The sequence below is a fragment of the Atractosteus spatula genome, chromosome 12 (assembly GCF_055471065.1).
Source record: "Atractosteus spatula isolate fAtrSpa1 chromosome 12, fAtrSpa1.hap1, whole genome shotgun sequence".
Classification (NCBI taxonomy): Eukaryota; Metazoa; Chordata; class Actinopteri; order Semionotiformes; family Lepisosteidae; genus Atractosteus; species Atractosteus spatula.
This window is the reverse complement of record NC_142717.1, coordinates 31257857-31269716: the sequence shown is the minus strand read 5'-3', so window position 1 is coordinate 31269716 and position 11860 is coordinate 31257857. Positions and strand designations below refer to the sequence as shown.

Sequence of the window (11860 nt, the reverse complement as noted above, 5' to 3'; positions counted from 1 at the left end):
CTAGACTTTATAATGCTTTGCTTTTTCTTTTTCTAACCTTTTGAGATTGCCTTAAATCAAATGAATAAAGAAGAAAAAACTTTTAATCATACTTTCTTCTCTCATGAAGTCTTAGTGGATTAGTTCAGCTAAGAATGAATTTGTTGACTTCTTTATGGTTGTTGTGCAAAGCCTTCAGGGCACGATTCATCACAGAGGGGCATCAGAGTACTCCATACCTTTGAGACAGCTTGACAAAAAATAAAATCCAAGCAGAAACAATACCAGGGTATCATGCAACAGCAGAAAAAATTGAATATGCAAAAAGTAATAAATCACTGTAAATAAATAAAAGAGTAAATAAATCACGTTACAAATCACTGTCTCAACATTTGAGTGAGCACAAGTGCACAATGTAGGCACAGAGCTCATTTACTTTGTTGTGTTTATACCGTTTCAAGTTTAATTGTTTCTCAGTACAGTTGTTATTCTGAAATCATTGTCATCTGGCCTGCAAGTCTACGATTTGTAGAACTTGGGAGTTTCATCAGAATCCTGAAAAAACAAACAAAAACCAGAAAAAACAAACATCTTTATGAGTTCAGATAGTCTTTTCCCTATTTTTCGTTTTCACTTTCTCACCAAGTACAGTACTGCTGAGGTGTCTCAGATTTCCCCAACGGCGGTAAAGTGCTGACTTTGCACTGTTTTTCTGAATGTGTCGGTTGATTCTAGAGGAGACTTGCGTGATATGAGCACAGATTAATTCTGCAAAGACTTACATGGCAAAATCCGGGTTTCTGAGGCAGTGCTTTTCCTGATAAAGAGCATCTAGTGCAAGGCAATACATCACTGTCATAACCCAACAGAGGGCTTTTCTTCTATTTTACTTTTAATTGCTATGAAACATACTCATGTTGATTGATCTAAAAATAAATCCACCTTTGCAAGCTCATCGTTTTTAGAAGATGTTTTTAAGTCGTTAACAGGAGTGCATGACCATAACAACCAGGAAGCTAGAAACAAGCTGTGCCTGTTTCAGGGGTGGGTGCAAGTTGTTTTACTTACTGTACAATCCATCTACTCATTTGATTCAGTTACTCACTCATGTAACGTGGCACGACAGGGCTTTTACATACAGTAACAATACTAGGTGGAGTTTGTACCAAAGGTTCAGGAGGTTAATGACAATGCTTCATCTCTGCTGGTCTTATCTCACTTCCCGAACTGCTTTTAAAAAAATCACAGAAAGCCCCTCTTCCTCACATGTTCTTTGGCATGCCTCCTCCACCTGCACACCTGCCCCTTGTTAACTCCTCACTCTGCGTTACCAAGGAGGGTCCTGGCATCCTCATCCTATGGTCCTATAAACTCCTCAGGCCTTTCTTTTTAAATAAACAGAGCATATTTTCACCAAACAAGATCAAGAGATATACAGTATGTTGTTCTCAGCATTGTGAATGGGACCTGGCTGTCGGTTTTCCAAGGTTTCACAGCCTGCTGGGTTTTCTCCAGATATTTAGATGAAACTCAGGTGAAGGTATGTGAACATCAGGTGTTTGATTGCAGCAGCTACTACAGTTCTAGAACTTCAGGGCCTAGTGATTTCTGGTTTTTATTTCAGTCTCTGACTTGTCAATTAACCTAATTGTTTTCTTATCCATATGCAGGAGTTTTAGTCTTTTACAGCTGATTGCTCCAAACATTAATTTTTGAGCTAGCTATAAAATACTCCAGAATCTGCCTAGAAGCATCAGAGGTGTTGCAGTTTATTAGACTATATAACTAAGAGCTGTGGTAGAGCAAAACCCAGAAGACTATACCCTCCAGGAATTTGAGGCTGCTGATCTACAGCACAGGAAGAATTTGCAGTAACTTCATTGAGGGCTTGACTAAAGCCCCTAAATATTGAAGACACTGAAGTTATGATAGTCTTCGCCATGTGGACTTTTAAGCTGTTGTCTCTTTCTATTATAATTTCCAATTTTCTAGGGAACAGAGCAGATGGAGCTTAATGTTCCAGCATGAAAGACCAAATTATCAGAAGTTATGCTATGCAAAGAGGCTAGCCTCAACACAATGACAAGCACAATAAATATCCTAAGTGGCACTTTTAACTGTGTAATATATTTGTTTGTTTTTTACCTCTCTTGTAGGGCAGGTACTAGGGAAATATCATCATCACTTACGGATCATACAGTAGTGCACATCACAAAGGCTGGTCCTTTGTGATAAGGAAATAACCAATATTAACAAGGGGCATGGGGCAGCTACTTGCTCACAAAAACTTCACCCTTTTACCAATTCACTTCTAATAATTAGCTCCTTCACCTCTAGTGTGGCTATTTACAAACATTAGAGGCTGTGTGGTGGCCTCCAGTGGCAGACCATCTGTAAGTACAACCCTTTCAACAGGTGGATTGTCAGAGTATCATATAGTTAAGAAGATCATTAGAGTGAAGGAAATTATTCCACTTTCACTCTCAATTGGAACTGTTTCAAAATGGCACTTAACAGCAAATTTCAGAATTCATCTTCATTTATTTCTACCGTTAATAGCGCATTGTTTGAGGAACAAGACAGCACCAGTTAATTGTTTACTAAACAACGTTTAGTTTACTGATTGCTGGATTAAGGTGTGTATAACATCAAAATAAGTAGTGACAAGTGATAATGAAACTGTGGCCATTTAACTTTTTTTAATTTGGATTTTGTATTCAAATTGGAAGAGTAAATCCATACTATCATAACTCTATTACACTGAAATGTATGTGTAATAGAGGAGTGGGCAGATGAAAATCCTCTTCCTGGTTTTCACTTAATCTCTGATCTTAATTAATTCATGGAACCAGTTACTGCATTTAAAAAAGATACCACATCACCTGTTGTTTTAGGTTTTAGTTAAATTAAAAACATCTGGTGAAATGTACAGTACAGGAATAGTACATAGCTATATGGGTAGCATAGCTGCCGCATGGCGCTGGAGTCCTGAGTACGTCTGGACCTTGGGTGTTATCTGCATGGAGTGGTATGTTCTCCCTGTGTTTGTGTAGGTCCCTTCTTGGTGCTCCAGTTTCTTCCCACAGTCCTAAAATATACAGTATGGCTTCTGGAAACATTGGCCCTAGTGTGAGTGTGTTGGTGTCTGTGTTTGTGTGTGTCTGCCCTGTGATGGACCAGTAGGCTCCAGCTCCCCTGCAACTCTGAATTAGAGAAAGTCGTTAGAAAATGGAGGATGTACAGCAATCCTTCCCTCTTGGATTGGAGTTGTTCATCCCTGATCTACATGCACATCATTATTCCAAACAGTATGCTGAATCAATTTATCGGTTTTGTAGCATTTATTAAGGACATATTGGAGCTTATTTGGGATGTGTGGTTAGAGTTCTCATGTATGAAATTCCAGGTATTACCATTCTAATCCTAGATAAATAGACAGACAGTAGATAGATAGACTGCTGCAAAGCTGTAGAGCGGGGTAGCGTTCACTATGGTAGCCAGCCTCTCACCTGTCACTCAGTGCCAGTTACCGTGTAAACGTATACTGACAGGAAATCTGCAACACCTGCAAGCAATTTACATCCACATGCACATCAGGTGGTGCAAAATATTTAAGGATAACTTTGAGATTACTCAGGGATCTCTTATAGAGTTTCGCGTCTGAGCTCCTCATGTCCTTGCTCCCGTTTCCCTAGTTTTACTTTGCTTGGCATCCTAACCTCTGCCATGTTTACTCCCTTGTTCCCAGATCAGCTCTTGCCTTGTAATTGCTCTGTGTTTTCCTGGAGTCGGACCCTGCTAGCTATTATGACAACGTCTTCTGGATTTTCCATTTGCTGCAAACTGTGTCTCACCGTTGGACCATGAACCTGAGCTGCGTTCCTGCCTGCTACACCACCACACCACCTGCTTGCACAGTTCTGCAGTATCCCTAAGCTCCAACACCACACCACCAGTGTGCCCGGCTTACTCGGATCTCTTGTAGGATTTAGCCTGCAGCTCACCTCCCTGTGTAAGTGCTCGTCACTCGCCCTTGTTCCTGTGTGCGCGCGGCACTGTGCAGTTCCCAAGTCAGTGCTCTGTTTTGGAGTTTCTCCATCTCATCTGCCTCTGTTGCCCAGCATGTGGGTTCATCTTACGTCTCATACATCCACTGCTTGTTCCACCAAGCAGCGGGATATTACACGGACATATATTCTGTGCTATCTTTTGTCCCTGTTTTTGTTACAGTACCATGTCATATCCCATAAAGATTGCATTGCATAATACAACTGTCTAAAAAAACCTTATGAATGTTTTGTTTTCCTTTGTTGTCTTTCTTTTTCTTGTTTTTTTGAAAAAAACACTCAACAGAATAGGTCTGTATCTCACATTGTTTTCTATTTTTTTAATTCCTTAACAAAGAACATAGCCATTCCTTTCTTGGGACTGTCGTAGTGGTACAGTACCTTGATTATATTATCCCTGCATTGATGTGGTGGAATGAACATGCAAGAATAACCTTTGCCCTTGGTCATTTGGGGCATTTCACAGTACAACTATTGCCATAACTCACTTTTTCTGTTTGTTTTTTACTTCATATGGGCCCAAACTGCAGGGAGATCTAGGATGTAGCTGGGTATTAGCAATGCTGGTAAAAGAGTTTTGCAAATAGCAAGAGCAAAGCTGTAGTTGTGCTGTGGGTACTGAGGTAAGCTCTTTCCCCAGAGCTTCTGTGACTCAGAGATAGTACTTTCTTGTCTTCGTAATATTTCTATGTCAATATATTTTTTTCTCATTGGTTTAATGATACAATATCCAGTGGGCCTTACAAATGAAGAACAATCAACACCCTTCCTTCTGATATTATTCCATACACAGTATGGTCACTTTTAAAGAGTATTTTTGGAAGACTTTTGAAAGAGAGGAATATTATAGACTTAGAAGAGTGTGTTTCTTGGAGAGCCTCTGGGAGAAACTCATATTTGAACATTTTGAAAACTGGTTGGTTTTGAGGCTGGTAAGCAGTTTACAGTAGTTGCCTGGTTAGTCAGGTACTTAAAGAAATGCAGTCAAGAGCTCAAAAATCCAGTCAGGAGCTCGTATCTAACATGTGTCTCACACATTTACCCTCCATTGATGTTTCCCATTGATGTTTCCCATTGAAGTCCGGGATACATGTTTCATAATTTACTGCTCTTTTGCTGTTTAATTGTGAAAAAATCTATCAATATTAATTTTAGCCTCCATTGCAGTATTCCATTGTGCCTCTCCTAGCCATCTTAATTTAATTTTTCACCCGTTTATACCCTGTTATTTTAATCATTTTATAAAATGCTTAATCTGGATGTGCTTCCAGGCACTTTAAGAACTAATTAATAGTATTTGCTTGCTCATAATTAGATAATTGCACTGACCACATAATGTGGACATTCTCTGTCACTCTGATTAGAAACACAGTTTTCTAATCTCTGATCGTATTGGCTTCAGATTAAACAACAACTTAATAGTACATTTACCTAAATTATTAGTGATCACTTTAAGATCAAATATCTGAAATCTAAAAACTGCAACTCATTTTGTAACTATGTTGAATCTCCATCATTATCCATACAATAAATGAAAGAGAATGCACAAGTTCGACCTTAAGTACATCAGTAATAATTGAGATTCCCAAAAGTACTACAGGATTTTGTTTTGTTTCCAGACATGAGTAAGACATTGTGCATTATGAAATTGTCAGTCTTAGTAAATATCAGTTAAAGCAAAATTACGATTGGGACTTTAGCGCTAGATATTGAGAGAAACGTTCAGAGGAAGATTTTATTCAATAACCTGTATTCATGTTTCTGGATGTCTCTTTCTTTCAAAATAATTGATGCATCAAAAAGAGCAGTTGTGATGTCAAGCAAGTGCAGAATTTTATTGGAAACAGAGCAGAGAAGGATAGAAGTTGATCACTAGAAACACAGTGCATTTTCATTTCTTTGTTTTTACACGATGTTCCAGTACGTTTAGGAAGATATTAAGGAAGAGTGACGTTCAGTCTCATAAGGTGTTTCATAAGGAGCACAGAGGTTGTGATTTCAGGGTATTGTATTAAAAACTAATGAGCCGCCTGCACACCTTTCTGTTGTGTGTTGAGCGTGGGCCGAGGTATGAGGGCAGAAACAACTGTGCATTTATTTATTTTTTAACACTGGAGTGGCAGAAAACATGTGGGTCACAGTTTCCAGGAAGTGTCACCAAGGCTACTCTTGCCAGCTACATGGAGTGGAGACTGAGAGAAGGAGGGACCCCCTGGAGCACAGGCCCCAGCAGCTGTCCCAGAGGTTTCCTCTTTGTATAATTTAATTAAAGAGCAAGGATGCCCAAAATCAGCAATCAATACAGAGCCCTAATCAAATCTCACTCCTTGGTATAAAGGCTGTTTCAGTCAAGGAAAGCTTGTGTATTTGGACCCTCTTTCCCTTTGGTCAGTAGTAATGCATTTAACAACGCCATCCAATAAGACAGCTTGTTGCAAGAATTTCCCTATTGAGTCATAGTTTCTGTTTCAATGAGAAGAGTCAATAAATACTGTAATTAACCTAAGTCTTTTAGAGCCAATTATTTAATATTTTCACTTTATTAAAGACATTAGACAAGGTATTTTTATGGAGAGCTGGGATGGAGTCCAGCAGGACAGCAGGGTTTCTAGCGGGACCTACAGTAAGTGTGAAACCCCTGATCGACAGCAAAGGAAACCCCAACATCATTAATGAACAATTTACCAAAACTATGTACAATCTTAGTTCTTTAACAACCAAAATCTCTCAAAACCAAAAGAGCTCAAGAGTATTGGTCCAATGGATAGATTGTTTCATGGTCCAAATATGAGTGCCATGATGCCCACTTATTACGTAAATCTTGGTTATACGAAAATGATTCATTTTCTTAACTTGCAATGGAGACTATGATTCCTTTTCATCTCTTCATACACACTGTACAGTATATTAATGTTTTTTTACTCAATGGAAAATGTGACATCTATAACCATTTTGCAAAAAAAAATGGTCTGTATAATTTGATTTCTGTGCAATCACAGAAGAGTAAATATTTTTTAATAATGTAAACTCCTACCTTTTTCCGTTATCTTCAGTGCCAGTACCCTGTTTAAGAGGTACATGCAAATGGCAGTGTGCACATTTAAACTGAATATTAATTGGACTCCCAGAAGTTGGGAAACAGTACTGTAGGTGTGATTGGAGACTTCAGGGCGAGGAGGACAGGAAAAAGACTTTTTATGTTTAAATACAGGGGAAACAGAACCCCAGGAAATCCAAAGAAAGGTACATTTGTATTCAAAGCACATGCTGTGTTTATAGCCTGAATATACATTAGGTATAAATTGTATTTTGAATGCCTTTTTATGACATTACATACAGATACATATAGAGAGATTTCAGCAGTAACAAAATCTCTCATATCACAGAGAATATCACAGCATGGTAAGATGTGCAATAAAATACGTATGTTAAAAAAATGCAGGAGCTTTGTGTAAGAATTTAAAATCGCCTGTACAGATACAGGTCTGTTGTCCTTTCCATCTCATTGCTTTTACTATAGCACCGATACTGTGAAACGCACACTTTCCCTGTTCAACACATTGACAAGATGTAGCTTTCGTAATGTGACAGGAATAAGTGAGGCTTTGATGCTCAGTAGACTGCTGGCATGTCTTACTGGGGGCAATTGATTTTCTTACGGTACACTTTCACATGGCTGGTGGGTGAATGCTTTGTGTGCTGGCAGTTGACATCGTTACTCTGCTGCTGTTAGGACATCAGTACGGCTAAAACGTCAGTGTTAAAGAGCCACTTCACTGCCTGTCACATGTCCAGAGGTGAAACGAGCAATTTATCAGGTTGTTGAGATAAATGGAATAGAAGAGAAGGGTCAGTATTGTTCTGTTTGTTTATTGTCTGCAAATACAGTACTGTCACTATTTATTATTTACCATTTTGTAATGCACTGTCTTCATCGTGTGGTGTTATCTGTCGTACTGTTGTCTGTTGTACAGTGCATGTCCTGAGAGAATGGTGTGAATAAGAATTCCAATATACATGTACAGTACAAATGGCAATTTAACACCTCTATCAAACTAAAGTTTGTATTCTCCAACTTCTTTACTTTGTATTTTTGTTAGCTAGACAGACAAATATTGCCAACACATTATTTGACTAGCACAGCCTGAAAGTCTATACCATACTATATATGTGGAGTCATATGAATTCTGTTTACTTAAAATGTATGTCAATTTCAAGTTATACCAACAAAAGAAAAGATTACAAACCTTAATAACACAAACTGCTATGTACATACCCATTTCAAATGGCAGCATACTTGGTTAAATAAAGAAGAATTCTCAATGTATACTATGAATCACGCTAATTTGAGAAAAGAGCGGAGATTAAGCTCCGTATTAAGTCCACCAGGAAATACTGTTCCCAAGTGACAAATCCAATAAGCTTCTATATTTAATAACAAAAGATCAATTTCCCTACCTCTCAGAGGAACAATTATTTGTTCATTGTCAATAAATTTTAACAGGATATCTAAACTCAATAAAATGTTTTGGTAAGGGGGAATTAAAATCTTTTGAATATGAGCACTCTTGTATTAGCCCATCCTAGCTTTTAGGCTTTTAGTTTTTCCAATCTACTATATACTAAAGCATGAGATGAAGGAGAAATTAATCACCTCAGACAGAGCACCACAGTATGTGGATGATGGAACATATTCGAGCAGTCTGTGTTATTACAGTGTTTTAACAATGTCATTAGTATGCATGCAGTTGGAACATGGTGTGTTTTCTCTGGATGGTTATTGTAAACACACATTTTTACACTTACAGTACATCAATAAAACCATCCTTCACATTCCATCTTATTTTCTAAGAAAATAATGTTTTTGTCTTTGTCAATGAGTCTGAAGGCAGTCCATGTATTTTTAACATTTTATGATAATATACTGTCCATACATGTAAGCGCATTCAGTAGTATTACCTGTCACTGCTTTATTGTTATGGAATGCCCTTCCTCTGACTCTCCGAGAGAGAAATTCTTGGACTCTTTCGAAGCCTAAACTTAAAACTTTTTTACTGTGGCCTATATCTGATTGCCTTACAGTTTACCCTGTACAGTATGTACTTGTTTCATCTGTTTTACTGATTATTGTATTTTTTCTCTTTCCTGTTCTTGGTCACTGTGTACACCATCTTTAAATTTGGAAAAGTGCTTTATAAACAAAACTTCAATAAATTGGTTTTCCAGTCAGTAGGTTTTAACACAAACCATTGCAAGTTGACAACTCTTTTTTTAAAATTAAACAGTCCCTCTGACTTGCTTATTTAGTTAACATGAATGATTCTTGAGCTTGTTTGGAAGTACCAACCCAAATTAATTACTTTCTTTCTTTTTCTAATTACATTATAGGCATGAAAAAAGGAGGCATGTCTTTGCAGAGTAGTGCAAGTGTCCACGATGTTTCTGAAACAGATTCCCTGAAATCTCCAGTGTCTGGAACTGATCTTCAGACAATGAGCCACAGGCAACCAAATGATAAAGATGGACCAAGTGCCTTCCTGTCATCTGTAGCTTTTCTTATGCTCCAGTCTTCTAAAATCGTAAGTTGTTGATGGGCACATTAACTAAGAGGTCACGAATCTCAGATTCAGATTGTCTGATTTGATGCAGATGTGTGAAATTGTGATCTCTGTAACGCCTCAGTTACAAACAAATGATCTGTCTGATGGAGAGTATTAAAACGCATTATGATGAACCACAAGAACCAAAAGCAGCCATTTCACAGAAAACTGCTTTTGTGCTGTTATGCTTTTGGGGGCATTAGGGCATATGAAAGATAAAAGATTTTTAAAATACTTCTAAAGAGCACAGCAGTTTGCTGAGACCTTGTGTCTTCCGATATGTGGATAGATTTTGTCTTAATATCTTACTTTTACCCATGTCTTAAATTTCAGACATGGAGTTCATTTTTCAAAACATATATCATATTAATAGGTTCCTTGCCAGACTGTAATAGGAGGTATTTTTTCTGTCTTACTCCAACTCCCAGTGTTCACCTTTAAAGAAATGATTTGATGCTTAATAAGAGTGGTACTCTAGCAATACGGTAGGTGCACTGCAACTTTGAAAATTGACACAGACATGGAGGTATCATACTTGAAAGGCTGCTTTATAGAGCTCCTGCAAATCAAACAATTGAGTTTGTATTGACTGGCAATTCGCTCTGCCATGATCATGGATAAAAAGTTGAAGAAATTGGTGAAACTCTGCCACATCTGCTGTGTCGGTGAGCTGCTGGTGCAGAATGGATTTTCAAACCACATACAAACTGTGTTTCTTTAGTGCTTTATTGTAGGGCTGAGTCCTAGCCAATTACCCAATAAAGTAGCGTATCAGTTCAAATTTCTAAGGAGTACTGTCGTAGTAAAACAGGAGTTGTAATTCCTTGCAGTTAGATATCGATTTTAAAGCACCCCAATGTGGTTTACAAACAGTAGGGAGACCCTCTCCACTTACTACTAAAGTGCTGCCCCCACCTGGGTGACACACAGCAGCCCCACCCCACAGCCAAACAGGGTGAGAAATGAGAAACGGCCTCACCAATTGAATTCAGGGGGACATTTAGGCAGGCCAGAATGTGCAAGCAAAAAGTGTAATTTAGACAGTACACTGGAGCTGACGAATTGTGCCATGGGGTCTTTTTTAGCCAAATAGTGAAGACCTCTGTTTAACATCTCATTCGAAGGATAGCACATACTGTACACCACCGTGCCCCTGATCACCATTCTGAGGCATCGGCTCTGGAGTGATAGGAAGAGTGCCACCATCTAGTTCACCACCATCACTTACAGCAGCAACCAGGGTTTTCTAAGGGGTCTCCCATCCCAATACTGATCAGGCCCAATCGTGCTTAGCTTCTGAGACTGGACACGATCAGGCTGGAGCATTTCTAGATACAGTATATCCTTACAGGAAAGAATTCAGCATGTCCACTTAGTCACATTTACAGTTGAAGCATTAATGTAACAGCCTGCACTGCAATTTCAAGAGCCTAACTTCGATATTAATGAATCAGCTAAAATAGTTTCAATGAGAAGCTAACCATTCACTTATTTATCACTAGAATGAATAGAATCCCAGAGCATTTAATAACAGAATATTGCTTTTAGTGTCTCCTGCAGTGGATTTCTCGTGCCCTGCAGAGCTTATTTCAAGGCCTTGCTTTAGATAAATAATGCTGTGAATGACATGCCTCTTCTACTGTATGTATTACTCTGTCCTCTGAATCTGTTGCAGACTTATACCTCTTTGTGTGGGAGGAAATTCAAATTCATTGCATCTACAAAGTAGAACACTTAAGCCTTACAGACACTTTTCAGTTCTGAAAGGTTGAGGCTACATGTAGATTTTGTTTTTCAAAAATGGAGTAGAAGCAGTAATGTACGCTAAAATAAAATAATATATTTCCGTTCGTACTCACAAAGCCATTAATGCCACAGCACTGTTATTAAAATTACATCAACAACAATAATAAACCACTTCAATCAGGTCCCTTCGTAATCTTCTATGTCACACTAAAAATGTTCAGTTCCTTCAGCTTGTCAAAGTAGGACATTCCTTAACCCCTAAAATATATCTGGTTGCTGCTCTCTGGGCTGATTCCAGAGCAGAAGTACAGACTGATACTTTACACAAAATCCAAGTGCAATTCTAACCAAATCCTTCGGTTTCATGTCTAAACTTTCAAGTATGTATCCTACATTTGTGTTTGTTTTTTCTCTGACTCACAATTCAAGAACGAAGAGAGAACGTGGTCTACTTCGGAAAAAAGAAAA

General features: G+C 38.3%; 1 protein-coding gene across 1 annotated transcript in view; it reads left to right on the top strand.

The window, feature by feature from the left end:
- Positions 1-9500: 9500 nt before the first annotated feature.
- The window catches only part of kcng2 (potassium voltage-gated channel, subfamily G, member 2), a 36353-nt gene continuing 33993 nt past the window's right edge, over positions 9501-11860 (top strand). Inside the window, exon 1 of the mRNA XM_088929072.1 lies at positions 9501-9625. The gene's annotated coding sequence lies outside the window, so the exon portion shown is untranslated. The remainder of the gene's footprint in view (positions 9626-11860) is intronic.